Below are 15,869 nucleotides of genomic sequence, written 5' to 3'. Positions count from 1 at the left end.
GTTTTCATGCCTTCAGTTTGTAGTCTGAATGTGTGGAAGGAAATGTAACCAGGTATAGCTGGGGTGCTCTCCACAGCCTTAAACCAAGTCTCAGTGACTGCACAAATGTCAGCATATTCCTTGGTGAGAACCTAGGAATATGGATTGATCCAGCTTTGAGTTTTTCTAATCATATCGACCAATTGGTTAATGATTTAGTTATAGAACTATAGGTTGTATAAAAAGATTTATAAAGTCAAGGAAATTGTTTGTTAGTTACATTAGCCCCAAACTTGAGTATGGCATAACAATATGGAAACCTTATAAGAAAACAAGCATACATAAACTGGAAAGAGTACAGTGGAAATATACCAGGGCCATCCATGGATGTGAACATTTTCGTTATTATGAAAGACTAAAATATCTGAACTTGTACTAAGAGGAGATCTAATTTAGGTATATAGGGGAATTTAGAGACAACTACCTCTGGGAATGTTTGGGATAATCAAATCATAGTAGAGGATTGTCAGACAACCTAAGTAGAAGGTTCTATAAGACTGGGAAGTGTACTAATTGAGAGAGCAGATGATGCATGGAAAAGACTACCAAATTACATTAAAACAAGTACTAGTTTAGATATTTTTAAAAACCGCCTGGACACTTTTTATGGGAACAAGTGTTTTTGATATATTGGCAGGCTAGAAGAGCATTAATGCTTGTGCTTGAAATATTTGCATGTATGTATGTATGCATATATGTATGTGTAAGGAAGATCTATATTCTCATTATCAGAAGGAAAAATCAATTTCAAATTCAGATTCCTAGTAAACATTCTCAAGTCAGATAATATTATCTTGCATTGGCATAAAACTAAGTCCCTTACTTAAAACAGACATTTCAACATCTGAAAGTACATAATCAGAGATATTATAAATTATCTTCCTTGATGTATCTTGCTTTGAGTCACTGGGCCATTCCATGCATTTATTCCTCCTTTTGCCCCTCCAATTTTCTCTCTTCCCCTCTGTCTCATGTTGGATTTATTGATGACTATTATCTTCATCTTCCATGGTAATACTTTACTCATGTATTCTGGGAGCAAAGGAAAATCCTATAAGCTGTTAACATTTACAACAGGCATTGCTGCATTGACCAGAGAGGTTCCATCAGGCCAGAGGATTTTGGTAACAATAAGTGGGGTCAGAAGGAGCTTCAGTATCTGCCTCATTGACAACACTCAGTTCACTATCACATGGTGCCAAAACCTGCAATGGAGTTGAATTAGCTGTATGAGATGCCTGTCATGGCTAAGAAAAATATCCCCATTCTTATAGACTCACAAGTAAATACTAGGCTTTCAGTTTGCAAATGACTTCAAGCCTAGATAATACTCAGAAGTCAAGAGTCAAAATCTGTACCCTGTTCATGTAAGGTAAAAGCCTTAACCATTATGCCAAACCCTCTCCCTTTAAAGGAATGTGGAAAGATTCAAACCCTGCACCCTTGCCACAAAAAGCAGCTCAATAACAAGTGAGAGCTTTAGTCATCCGTCACTTGGCTGACTCACTAGGCTAGACAAGGAGAAGATTACTGTTAACTGCCTGTTGGGAGCCAGAATCTGTCACATAACACAAGCACTCAGGTCACTCCAGAACAAGTACAAATATGACTCTGTCATTGTTCATGTCGGTGTGAATGACCTGAGATGTACCTCTCTGGACTACATGAAAAGAGACATGGAAGAGCTAGACAAGGAGAAGATTACTGTTAACTGCCTGTTGGGAGCCAGAATCTGTCACATAACACAAGCACTCAGGTCACTCCAGAACAAGTACAAATATGACTCTGTCATTGTTCATGTCGGTGTGAATGACCTGAGATGTACCTCTCTGGACTACATGAAAAGAGACATGGAAGAGCTCTCTGATCATGTATCCCAGGCGGGTATGACCCTGACCCTGAGTAGCATCCTGCCCTCACCAAGAATGATGCCGCAGTATAAAGAAAAAATTATCAATTTCAACAATTGGCTAAGCTTCTGGTGTCATTCAAAGGGGATCCAGTATCTGTCAGCCTGGGACGACAAGCCTCGTTGCTTTGCAAGAGATGGCGTGCACCTGTCACCCCTAGGCTTTCAAATATTGGCCAAGGCTCTTGCTGCCCCCATGGTGCCTTTTTCAGGCAAGGCTCAAAAGTCAACCCCACCTCCGTAAACAGCACAAATAAAAAAATGAGGGGTTATGCTACTCAACGCCAGGAGTTTAAGTCTCAAAATGCACATGCTTGAAGCACTCTTCAGTATGGAGAACGTCGACATCTGCGCAGTAACTGAAACCTGGTTCAAGGCTCCACAGAGCACCCCAGCACTACTGGGCTACAACTCATACCACACATTTTGGCCACAGAAGATGGAATGAAACACAAAAGGAGGGGGTGTATCCATATTCATCAAGGATACCCACACCTCCAGGTTAGTGGCGCAGCATGATACCTCTGAGATCATCCATGTGCAACTAACATCGGGTAAATCTGCAATGCAAATTGTCGTCTGCTACAGATCATCCTCCATGACCCAGGACCACCACTCCGCCTTTCTAGAGACACTGGAAAACATGAAGGTCCTACCGAAAACCCTGATATTGGGCTATTTCAATTACCTTACTGTTAGCTGGGAAAAACTACTCAAGTACAAACTCCCAGGTCCAGCACTTCCTGGAATTTTTCAAATCAAATGCCCTGAATCAGCTGGTAAACTCCCCTACCAGAGGTAAAAACATGTTGGACCTGGTCATCACCAACATGGGCAACAGGTGTTCTGCACCGGAGGTCAACCCATCACTGGTTAGATCAGACCATAAACAAATCACTCTGGATGTCCACACCACACCACCACCCCCAACCAAGGAAACCACAGTGAAAAACTTTTCTATAGCAAACTTCACCTTACTTAAGACAGAGGTGGTAAGTTTCACAGCCCCCAAGCTAAAGGATAACAGTGTCCAAGATGCAGGAACCTTTACAAATGCACTCTATGAGCACCTACAAGGATGCATGGATTGTGCCATCCCTAACAAAACCAAGACTCACTCCTCTAAGAGAAGGAAACCAGTCTGCTGGACCCCTGCCATAAACAGGCTATACAATAGAAGGAGTAAACTAGTTCAGAAAAAAAGCAAATTTCAAGGAGGAAAGACATCCCTGATCAGTATCAGTAAGAAACTACGGTCCCTCATAAAATCATCCAAGGCTAACTTCAAAAGAAAAATAGCCAAGGATTTGAAAGATAACCACAAAGCCTTCTTTAGCTATGTCAAGAATCTAAGTGGCAACTCACAGATATGCTCTGAGCTAGTGCAAAATAGCACAAAATATACTGAACCTACTGATATTGCCAACATCCTGGCAGATAGATTCAGTGCAAACTTCACCCCCTCTCACCCCAAAAGGGCCCACAACAATACTGGAAAAGTGTAGTGTCACAGAAATCACAGACGCACAGGTGAAAACAGCCCTTTCAAAAGCCAAAAGCACAGCATCAATGGGGCCAGATGGTGTCCCAGGCTGCGTCTTGCACGAACTACAGAATGAAATAACCCCCCACTTAAACACACTGTTCAGCTTCAGCCTCTCCACAGGCTACATGCCCATAGAATGGTGCACAGCAACGGTTATTCTGCTCCACAAAGGAGGGGCCACAACAGACCCTGGTAACTATCGCCCCATAAGCCTGACTAGCCTGGTCTGCAAGGCTATGGAGCGCATCATCATGGAACTCATTAACAAAGACATTGGGAACCTCCAAACACTTGACCCGACCCAGTTCAGCTTTGTTAAGGGCAGATCATGCCTACTAAACCTGGTTGACTTCTTCAAGACATTCACCAAGGCCATAGATGAGGGGAAGGTGGTTCACATAGCCTACCTTGACCTCACCAAGGCTTTTGACACCATTCCCCACTCGGGAATTATAGAAAAACTCACCAGCCTGAACATAAACCCCTAAGTCACAAGATGGGTTGCCAACTGGCTTACAGACAGAACTCACACGATAAGAATAGCAGGCTCTAGGTCAACTCTAAACTAGTCAAAAGTGGTGTCCCACAAGGCTCGGTCCTGGGACCCCTACTGTTTGACATATACTTCTCAAAAGTACAGGCAAACACAGGAGGACTATGGCTAACCAAGTTCGTCAATGACTGCAAAATGGGAGCCATAATTGACTCTCCGGCTGACACAGAAATTCTCCAAAAGAGCCTTACTGAGATGGACACCTGGTGTCAAAGTCATGGTCTCAAGCTAAATGCCAAAAAATGCATAGTCATCCCATTTGGGAAAAACAAAACACCCATGAATTACCACATAGGTGGTAGCCCCCTTAATGCAGAAGAGGTAATAAGAGATCTGGGGACCCAGGTAGATAGTAATCTCTCCTTTGACAATCATATTGCCAAAGTAGTTAGGAAATCCATCTATGTAGCCCATCTAATTACTAAAGGGTTCGCATCTAGAAAATCATAGAGTACAATGCCCCATTTGGGATGTACCTCACAAGACACTTCCAACAGATGGAAAGACCACAAAAGTACCTCCCCAAGAGGATTACTGACCTCAAACATATGTCCTATGCAACCAGACTGGAAAAACTCCGGCTGTACTCAGTGGCATATCTCCTACTCAGAGGTGATCTCTGCCTGACTTACAAAGCCATGTCCAACTAAGAATTGATGGACATGCTCCACCTAAAGAAATCCAAGTCACTGCGAGCAGCTCACTCTAGTGAGCTAAGCCTCACCACAACAATAAACAGAACATGCTGGAGGGATAGATTCCTGTCACAGAGACTCCCCATGCTTTGGAACAAAATTCCTAACTACATTAGGCAGAGCCCCTCACTAAGACTCTTCAAGAGAAACCTTGACGAGTGGATGGGTAACAGAAAATACACCCCTGGCATCACTTCATTGGCTCTTCTTGACAGAGGCTCAGTTAATTAATCAATGGGGCGGCGAAAGCTGACACACTCTGGCTAGGCTTGAGCAGATAGCCTAGTACCTACCTATGAACCTATGAACTTGATAGTTTATGTTAATTTGTAGCTATTAACTGGTCTTCGGAGCTGGTAACCAGTGCCAGCACACCGTTATAGTTCTTCTCAAAACTGTTAAAAGAAGGTGCCTTCAGAGTAGAATTTTCCAAATCATTTATCTTAGTAACCATCTCGCTCTCTGTACCTTTAAAAAATCATTCATTAGTTGCATAGACGGCAGACTTTCTTCCAAATTAAGTTCTTGCCATTTCTTAAGGAGTTCACAATATTTCTCTCCATGTGTGGTTATCTTCAAAACTCAAATGCCTCATGATGCATTTCCCAAATTCAAATATGCCTAGAAGCGAAAGCATTGTCATTGCAGTTTTTAATACACTTCAGGTTATCATTCCAAAGAAATAATATCTTCACTATGACCATTCATCACTGCTGTATTACTCCTGTAACAAAATCTTCTGCCAAAAACAGATTCATATTTACTTTAAGTAACCAGTTCAACTTGGTTTCAGCAACAGATGGCAACAGGTGATCCACTGTCACTGAATAGTGATTGAGAGAAAACATATGCCTCATTTCCTAAGGAGCACTTAAAACAACCACAAAACAAATCCAAAAAGCACTGAAATTTAAAATTGCTGCTCCAAATAAGGAAACAAATTTAAAAAACAACACAGGATCACAGAAAATAAAGTAATAATATGACATTAATCATTATTCACAAAAATAATCAGCTAGGATATTTTTTTTCTATCAGATTAATAAATAGCAAATACATTTTCTGATATTCTTTCCTTTAAACAACTTGTTGATTTCACTATATAAAATGATGAACATTTTGGATAGGTTGCCAAATATACAACACTGCACATTCTACAATCCACATACACATTAAAATAAAATTAAAAAAATTCTACCGCATTTGGGATGCTTAAATTCAATGTTAGTCTCAACTGATGTACAAAAGGAACAATCAAGGCATTTAAAAGGACTTGGCCTAGATTTTCCTATATTAGTTTTCAGTTTTAGTCTAGCCTTATAAAACAATTGCTCTTCCGATCATCAGCTCTCCTTAACTGAAACATCAGGTGAATCAGATATGAACTTATGCAACTAAGCATTGGTCTGTATTTTTTTTTCAATTTGTTTCTTTATTTGAACTGGCATGGATAATTTAAATCGGGGCACTTTTTAGATTTGTTTAGAATGCAATAGCTGTCAGAAAGTACTTTTAAAATACCACCTGTCTGTTCAGAAAAAGAAGTTATGTACTCACCATAATGTTCCATGTTTGTTGTCCTTCATCTCGCCTTCGTTCTTGCTGGTTGGGTTCAGAGCTGATCCTCGGCTTCAACTCAGCTTTTACTGGCTCGAGGCTAGTCCCTATCCCAACACGCCTAGCGGTAGTTACCCAGATCTCGTTTGTGATAACCCACCAGACTAAAAAGGTCCAAATATTACTAAACTTGCTTATGAGAAAGGTACCTGCATATGAGAGTGTGTAAACATCAGCAAGATAAAGGTAGGAAAGCCTAGATCTAACCAACTGGTAAGAAAAAAGGGAACTTGGCCAGTGTAGCCAAGCAAAAAGGAAGAAAACTCCTCTCAATCCTCCAGGAGGGGAAGGAGGGTGGGATGCAAGAAGGAAGGAGAGATGAAGGACAACAAAGACGGAATGTTATGGTGAGTACATAACTTCTTTATGTTATGTTGTCCCATCTCACTTCCTTCTTGCTGATTGGTACAGTGTCCCCAGCACCTAAATCTTGGGTGGCTCACTGGAAAAATCTCTTCTGGACCGTGGAACCAAAGGATGCCCTGTTCCAGGAGGCCACATCTACTTTGTAATGAAAGATAAAGGTATGGGGATTAGCCCATGTAGCTGCCGCACAGCTTGAATCTAAAGGCAGTTTGGCTTGAAAGGCAATAGGTTCATAGGTTCATAGGTTCATAGGTTCATAGGTTCATACTAGGCTATCTGCCCTAGGGCATTTATAAGCCTAGCCAGAGTGTGTGTGGCTTTCACCACCCCTTAGGATGAGAATACTATACCCATTAATTTGCTGTGCCTCTGTCCAGCAGTGATACAGAGATGATTCCCGGGGTAAACCTACGATCTCCCATCCACTCATCAAGATTTCTCTTGAACAGAGTCAGTGAGGGGCTCTGCCTCACATGGACTGGGATTCTGTTCCATAGTGTAGGGAGTCTCTGGGTGATGAATCTGTCCTCCAGCACGTCCTATTTATATCCGTGTTGAGGTTTAAGTCTCTTGCTCTCGTGGCTCTGGTGGATTTGGATTTTTTGAGGTGGAGCATGTCCATTAATTCCGTGTTGGACATGGCCTTGTATGTCAGGCACAGATCACCTCTGAGCAGACGGTATGCGACTGAATAGAGCTGGAGTTTCTTCAGTCGGGCATCGACATATGTTTGAGCCCCTTTATCCTTTTGGTGAGGAACTTTTGGGGTCTTTCCAACTGCTGCAGGTGTCGGGTAAGGTACATTCTCATTGGTCTGATAAGTGAAGAGTACAGGGGTACAATGACCTCTCCTGATCTGGATGTGATCCCTTCATGATCAGGTGGGCAATGTAGAAGGTCTTCCTAACCACTTTGGCAATGTGAGTGTCAAAAGAGGTTACTGTCAACTTGGGTCCCCAGGTCCTGATAACTTCTTCCGTGTTTAATGGATTACCACCTATGTGGTAATTAGGGGTTACCTTGTTTTTCCCAAAGGGTATGACTACTACTTTTTTGGCATTTAGCTTAAGGCCATGGCTCTGGCACCAGTTATCCATTTCTATGAGACCTTTCTGGAGGATGTCTGTGTCTGATGGAGTGTCAATTATGGTGCCCAATTTGCAGTCATCTGCAAATTTTGTCAACCACAATCCCCCTATGTTTGCCTGCACTTCAGAAAAATAAATGCTGAACAAGAGGGGGCCCAGGACTGAGCCCTGTGGGACACCGCCGTGACCGGCTTAGAGTCTGACATGGCACCAGCAACTCTAACCCTGTGTGTTCTGTCCTTGAGCCAGTTTGCAACCCATCTTGTGACATATGGGTTTACATCTAAGCTGGTGAGCTTTTCTATGATGCCCGAGTGGGGTATTTGTGTCAACAGCTTTGCTAGGTCAAGGTAGGCTGTGTGAACTGCCTTACCCTCATCAATGGCCTTAGTGACTGTTTGAAAAAGTCGACCAAGTTCAAGAGGCAGGATCTGCCCTTGACAAATCCAAATTGGGTAGGATCCAGTGTCTGTAGGTCCCCAATGTCTTTATTTATGAGTTCCATTATGATCCTCTCCATAGCTTTGCAGACAAGGCTCGTCAAGCTTATGGGAATTTCAAATTTCAGGGTCCATAGAAGCACTGCCTTTGTGGAGTGGGACCACAGTTGCGACGCCATTCTTTGGGTACGTATCCTGTAGTAAGGCTAAGATTAAACAGCAGCCTTATGTGTGGGTTTAGTTCCTCATTGAGTTCGTGTAGCACACATCCGGGGACACCGTCCGTCCCATTGATGCTGTGTTTTTGCTTTAGAGAGCAGCTCTCACCTGGGCATCTGAGATGTTTGGGAGGCTAGACTCTGGTGGGATAGATATTTCTCCTTTTGGGGAGGGAGGAGAAATTTGCACTGAACCTGTCTGCCAGTATGTTGGCAATGTCTGTGGGTTCAGTGATTTTTTATCATTTTGGACTAATTCTGAGCATATCTGGGAGTTTCCACCCAGGTTTCTAACATAGCTAAAGAAGGCTTTATGATTGTCTTTTGTGTCATTAGCGATTTTTCTCTCAAAGTTGGCCTTGGATGATGTTATGAGTGATCGTAGTTTTTGCTAGTATTGATCAGAGATGCCTTCCCATTTAAGGATTTTGCTCTGTCATGTAGTAGCTTTCTCCTCTTGTTGTAGAGTTTGTTTATGGCTGGAGTCCACCAGACTGGCGCCTGCCTTTGGTGGAAAGGGTCTTGATTTTATTAGGGATTGCTTGATCCATACATTCCTGGAGGTGTCTCAGAAGGCATTTGTAAGGGTTTCAGCAGCGTGGGTTGTGGTTTCCACTGGCTCGGGGCCTTGAAGGATACCACTCCAGTCTTAAGAAGTGTGAAGTTTGCTTTTGAGAAGTTCTTCACTGTGGTCTTTTGCTGGGGGTGGGGCGGATGTGGATCTCCAGTGAGATTAATTTATGGTCTGATCTCACCAATGAGGGATATACTTCGGTGTGGAGCATTTTGTCCCCATGTTTGTGATGATCAGGTCTAGTATATTTTCTCCTCTTGTGGGAATGGTGACTAGTTGTTCCATAGCATTTGAGTTTATGAACTCAAGGAACCTTTGGGCTAGGGTGTTGGGGCTTGAGTAATGTTCCCAGTCTATGTTTGGGTAGTTGAAGTCACCCAATATGATGGTGTTTGGAGAGACATTTATACTCTCCAGTGTCTTCAGGAAGGCTGTGTGGGTTTCCTGAGTTTGAGAAAGGTGGTCTGTAGCATGTTACAAACTGTAGGGCAGTTTTACCTATGGTTAATTGCACCTGGATGGTCTCCGATGCCGTTGCCACTAACCTGGAGGTGTGGGTATCCTTTATGAATATGGATACTCCCCTCCTTTTGTGGTTCGGTCCGGATTTTGGGGCGGGCATGATATGAGGTATAACCTGATAGTGCTGGGGTGCTCTCAGGAGCCTTGAACCAGGTTTCAGTCACAGCACAAACATCGATGTTCTCCATACTGAGGAGGCTTGTGGCGTGCATCTTGAGGTTTAGACTTCTGGCATTGAGCAGTATTACCCTTAGTTTTTCTCCATTTTTGTTTCTGTAGGTTTATCATTTGAGCCTTGCCTAAAAAGGCACTATGGGGGTGGCAAGAGCCTTTGCCAATATCCGGAAGCCCAGGGGTGACAGGTGCAAGCCATCCCTTGCGAAGCAGCGTGGCTTGTCAAGCATGTCATCCCAGGCAGACAGACATTGGATCCCTTAGAATGACACCAGTAATTAAGCCAATTATTAAAGCTGATCATTTTGTCTCTGTATTGTGGCATCATTCTTGGTGAGGGTAGGATACTGCTCAGGGTCAGGGTCATACCGTCCTGGGCTACATAATCTGAGAGCTCCTCTATGTCTCTTTTCATGTAGTCCAGGGAGGTACATCTCGCATGGACAATGACTGAGTCATACTTGTACTTGCTGTGGAGTGACCTGAGTGCTTGTGTTATGTGGTGGATTCTAGCACCTGACAGGCAGCTAACTGTGATCTTTTCCTTGTTCAGTCTGGTGAGAGGGACGTCAGTGTGTCTGACTATGGAGTCACCTATAACAAGTGTGTCTGGCATTGTGTTTGGCCTTAAGGGCTGTGACTGTTTAGCACACTGACTTTGAGAACTATGTGTTGCATGTCTTATGTCTTGAGGTGGCAGTTGCTTGGGTGTCTGCTTTGGAGGCCTCTGTAGTTTTGGTAGATTTTGATCAGTGCCTCAGTATGTCTTTGTGTGTTTATGTGTTTGTTTTGCAGTTGTGATAGTTCTATGTGAAACTGGGTTTGTGGTGTGCGTGGTTTCGTTCTCCTCCTGTCTGGTCTTGCCAGTCCTGGGTTGAGAGAGCTCAGCCTCCAGTTTGGCTATATAGTTGCATCTCTCACATGTATTTGTCTTTTGTGGGAGAAGGAGTGGGTTGTCTGTGTACATGAGGCAATTGTAACATTGCCTCAAGACTACGGCCCTAGTAGAGTGTCCTTTAATTTTTCCTGGAAGTTCTCTGTTCTGTAAAGCATACACACATATGATAGTGTCTGAAAGCCACTTTGATAAGGTCACTTTAGAGACTGGACAACCTACCTTGTTGTCTGTAAAGGATATAAACAATTGGTCAGATTTTCTGAAATCCTTAGTCCTGTGTAAATAAAAATGTAACTGTCTATGAACATCTAATTGATGGAACTTATACTCTGCCTTGTTACCATAATTGGGAAAGAATACAAGAAGATCTATGGATTGATTTAAATTATGCTCTGAACACACCTTGGGTAAGAAGGAGGGATTGGTTCTGAGAGAAACTCTGTCTTTGTGGAAAATCAAGCATGGGGGATGAGTAGATAAGGCCTGTACCTTTGAAACCCTCCTAGCTGAAATAATGGTGGTCAAGAAAAAGGTCTTCCATGTTAAAAATGTTAGAGGACAGGAATCAGCTGGCTCAAAGGGAGGAAGAATGAAAGACTCTAAAACTAGATTTAAATCCTAGGGGGGGAAAGGTTCTCTTATTGGAGGTCTCAAGAGGGAAGTACCGCTTAGGAATGCTTTACATAGTCTGTGGGACATGATGTTAGATCCCATTTCTCCTACATGAAAATTAGAAATGGCAGCTAGCTGGACTTGGACATTAGCTGCCGCTGCTCCTCATTCAAATGTTTCAGCCAGGAAATCCAGAATCTTAGAAATGGGTGCAGCAAAGGGATCAATGTCATTCTTTTTTGCCCAACATGAGAACCTCTTCATTTACTAGCATAAAGTTTTCTTGCAGTGGGCTTATGGGATGAAATCAAAATGTGTTGAACTGCCGGGGAAACATCTGGGAGCCTGGCTAAGACTGGAAGTGGAGAAACCAAGCAGTCAGCTTGAGAGTATGGACAGAAGGGTGGAGAGTATCCGACTGATGTGTCAGGAGATCTAGAACTGGGTCCAGTATCCAGGGCTCCCCTTACAGATGAGGCCAGAGGAATGGGAACCAAATCTGTTGAGGCCAGTAAGAAGCAATGAGGATTAACTTGCAACCCAATGACTGAGCTTTCTGAAGAACCTTGGAGATCAGGGGAAAAGGTGGGAAGGCATAAAACAGTTCCAGGGGCCAATCATGAACCAGTATGTCCCTGGGTGACTGTCCCAGGGGTAGGACTAGGGCAAAGTAGCCACTGCATTTGTTGATGAGGAGAATGGCAAAAAGATCGCAGCATGGCTGGCCCATTTGGAAAAATCAGCTCTGCAACTTCCTGTTTCAGGGACTACTCTTGAGGCATCAGAATAGCCCTGCTGAGCTTGTCCACTATCATGTTGGATTTCTCCAGAATGTGCATTGCAACCAGAAAGCATTGGGAAGACATCACCCATTGCCATACTGGTAGAGCCTCTCGGCACAAAAGATAAGACCTGGTTCTGCCCTGTTTGTTGATGTGCCACACTACCGACATATTGTCTGCCTGAATTGCTATTGTCCCTGTAGGTAGAGAGACTTGAAGTGCTTGCAATGTCAGAAGCACCACTCTCATGTCTAGGACATTGATGCGGTACTTATTTTCTTGCCAAGTCTCTCGAACAGTCTGTCCCAGATAATGCCCCCCACCCTATCTGGGAAGCATCTGTGGTTACTGTGGCTATGGGTTGTGGGGCTAGAAATGGCCTGCCCATTGATACCAGAGGGGATTGAAGCCACCATGCTAAGTCCTTCTTGCAAGACTCTGTGCTCCATATCTGATGTGACATTGGCAAATCCTGGAATGACCATTGAGCAAAAAGGAGCCACTGCAGAATTCTCATGTGGAAGCGTGCCATAGGGACCCAAGTAATCACTGCAGTCATCGAACCCAAGACCTTGAGGACAAATTTTGCCTGGATTCTCTTGTTTGTCAAGAGAATTGAAACTTGACGAAAAATGGTTAACACTCTTTTGTGAGGCAGTTTTGCTATCATGGCCCTTGTGTCTAAATCTGCACCTATAAATGAAATATACTAACAAGGCAACAAGGCAGACTTTTCGTAGTTTATGGTGATGCCTAGTTGTGTACAGGTGTGAATAGTGGAGTCCCATGCCTCAATGAGTTGATGCTTGGTGGTGGCAGTGAGGAGCCAGTTGTCTAGATATGGAAACACCCAGAATCCTAGATACCTCAGATGAGCCGTGACTACTGCCATGCATTTGGTGGACACCCTGGGGGCTGTGGGGAGACAAAAGGGCAGAGCTCTGAACTGGTAATGACTGGCTCCCAGCCGGAAGCATAAGTACCTCCTGGAGTGCCTGTCCATTTTTATACGGTAGTACACATCCTGGAGATCGATAGAGCACATCCAGTTGTCCTGACACAAAAAGGGAAAAATGGACTGCAGTGTTACCATCCAGAACTTTGCTTTCTTGACTGATTTGTTGAGTTTGCTGAAATCCAAATTGGGTCTCCAGTTCCCTGTCTTTATCAGAACTAAAAAGAACCTTGAGTAAGTGCCGGATTCGATTTGGTCTGTGGGGACTTCTTGGATGGCTCTTTTTTCTAGAAACCTTTGAACTTCTAGGTTTGCTTGATCCCAAAGACTGGGTGGAACATCTGGGATTGTGTGTTGATTTGTTGGAGGGGGTGGTTGTGAGAAGGGAATTTTGTAACCCCTGGATATTATCGACAGTACCCATGTAGCTTCCGTGATTGTTTGCCAGGCTTTTGGGTACTGGGATAATCTCTCCTCTGACTGCTTCCAGAGGCAGACAGTCAGGCCTCCTTTCAGGAGCACTAGAAAGGCCTGCCAGAGAAGGTATCTCTGTCAGCCTGATTCGGTAGACCCCCCTGCCGCGGGGTCGGCATCTCTATTTCCCCCTCTGCCCCTAAGGGAAATGTCTCTATGTGTCAGGTGAAATTCCCTGGGATTTTCTGAACCACATCTTCCCGCTCTTCTGACCCTTGGGGTAAGGTCTAGAGGGGGTGGAAAAATGTACTCTCATGGCAGAGAGAGTTTTGTCATCTCATTCACACCTGGTAAGAGTCTTTTTACCTGAGACCTGAACAGCGATGAGCTGTCAAAGGGGGTGTTGGTAAAGGAGTACTTGAAGGGCTCCAGAAATTGACAAAGGTGCATCCAGGAGTGTCTGCACAAAGCAACCCCTGTGCCTGCTGCCTTACTCACTCCATCTGCTGCACAGGAGATCAGCCGCATGGAGGAATAGATGACAAGGTCACAAGCTGTGAAGCCGCCTTGTTTGGAGCTCCTTCAGCTGTAGGATTCTGTAGGGTATCTCCTAGTTCCTTTAGGAGATCCATTTGAAGGCATGTAAAGTGAGACAAATAATTCAGCGACCTGAGAGTAAAGGCCGCTGAAGCAAACATATGCTTCCCATACCTGTCCATTGTACCAGACTCTTTGTTCAGCGAATGGACAGAAGAAGAAGTCTCCGCTAACTCTTTCTTGGTGGCTGCTGCCACCACCATAACATCAACAGGCACACCCTTTGAATAGAAAGGACCTATCCTCTGGAGCAGTTATGAATTTATTGGGTCTCCTCAGAACTGGTTCCATAGTCTCTGGGGAGCTCCAGGCCTTCCGACTCACCAAAGCCAGTAGAGGGTCTAAAGGTGGGGACACCCAATAGGTGGAGGGTCAGGAACCAAATGCATCCAGGTACACAGACTCATCATCAGAAGGGGCAAGGGATTTCCAGCCACCCCTCTGTCTAAGGATTTCCAGGATGTCTGAAAAAGAGACATCCTCAGAGGGGAACCGTGAGGATCCTTCTGAGTCCTCCAAGTCTGTGTCTGAAGTGAGAGACTCAGGGGAGTCCAAATGCTTCCTCTTGCATTTTCCCTTCCGAGGGACCTCCTCTGAGGGGTGCTCAGGGGAGGTTTTGGAAGAGGTAGGGTCACCAAATAGGGCATCCTGGAGCATGGATTCCCTACACTTGGGGGGAAAGGGGATCGGAGGCAGACTCTGTCACTGAAAGAGTAGGAACCAATGGAGCCAAGGGTGGAGTGGTTCAGGGGACAGCACACTTCTCATCACCTTGAAGGCACTGTGGTCCTGACCCAAAAGAGTCCCTGGCTCCAAAGAGTCTGGGGATCTCCTCCTAACCATGGGCGATGGCTCCGAGGCCAATGTAGGACAGACCGAGACAATGAACAGATCAGAGCAGTAGTCAGAACTGATAGACCAGTGGTAATGGGAGCCGATGGTTCCACCACAACTTCCATGCACTCTGGCTCCGAACTCAAAGGAGTCAGAGGAGGAATCGATAACAGTGTGGATTGAGGTGTCGGTGCTAATTCCTTGTGAGCTGGGCTCAATAATAAATTAGGCAATGCCTGTGTCTTGAGAAGCCTCTCCACCACCTTCTCCACATCATGATCCAAAAGCCTGGATGATTGAGAGGAATGAGAGGAAGACCGATGACTGCCTGCCACAGATTGTAACAGCGGGGACTGTGGAGCAGACCTCACCAGCTCCAGAGAGGGAGACCTGGTTCTCTTGAGAGTCCTGACTGGCTCTGAAACCACTGATGGAGCCGCCTGAGAAAGAGCTTTGTCAGAACCAACACTGGGATCTGACAAACTCACAGGTTTATCCTTAAATTTTGATGGCTCCGACATCGGAGCTGATGAAGATGATGGCTTAGGGGACTTAACAAGAAGATGGACTTATAATTAATTTAACTGACTATAACCTAACTAATGAAAACAAAGCTGTTCTTAATAAAGGCTTAAACTATGCACCATCACATTTTATGTCCCAATATGATATGGATATAAAACAGTTCTCTAGAACGTTAAATTTGAAATATTTTTTCATAGCAGAGGTGAAGTGTCTAATGTTGTACCTTATTTTAAGGTTAAGAAAAGTTCTTTTGTACCACCATACCATTCTAGGGTTAAACTTTTTGAAAATAGTGTCTTATGTGAACTGCACATTAATCATGGATCCACTCGCAAGGGAGACATCAAAAACTGAAAAATAATTTTAATATATATTGTTTAATGTATGTTATAAAAAGGGAGTTTATTTCACCCTGTGTCTTTAATAATTGGGTATATAAATGTATGTATTGCAAGGGACTGTATTATTCCAGTGAGGATGCCAGGGGATGAAACCGGTTTGGAGTTTCTTG

Source organism: Protopterus annectens, chromosome 11.part0 (assembly GCF_019279795.1).
Source record: "Protopterus annectens isolate FY-2018-M chromosome 11.part0, PAN1.0, whole genome shotgun sequence".
Classification (NCBI taxonomy): Eukaryota; Metazoa; Chordata; order Ceratodontiformes; family Protopteridae; genus Protopterus; species Protopterus annectens.
Note: the sequence above shows the minus strand (reverse complement) of the source record.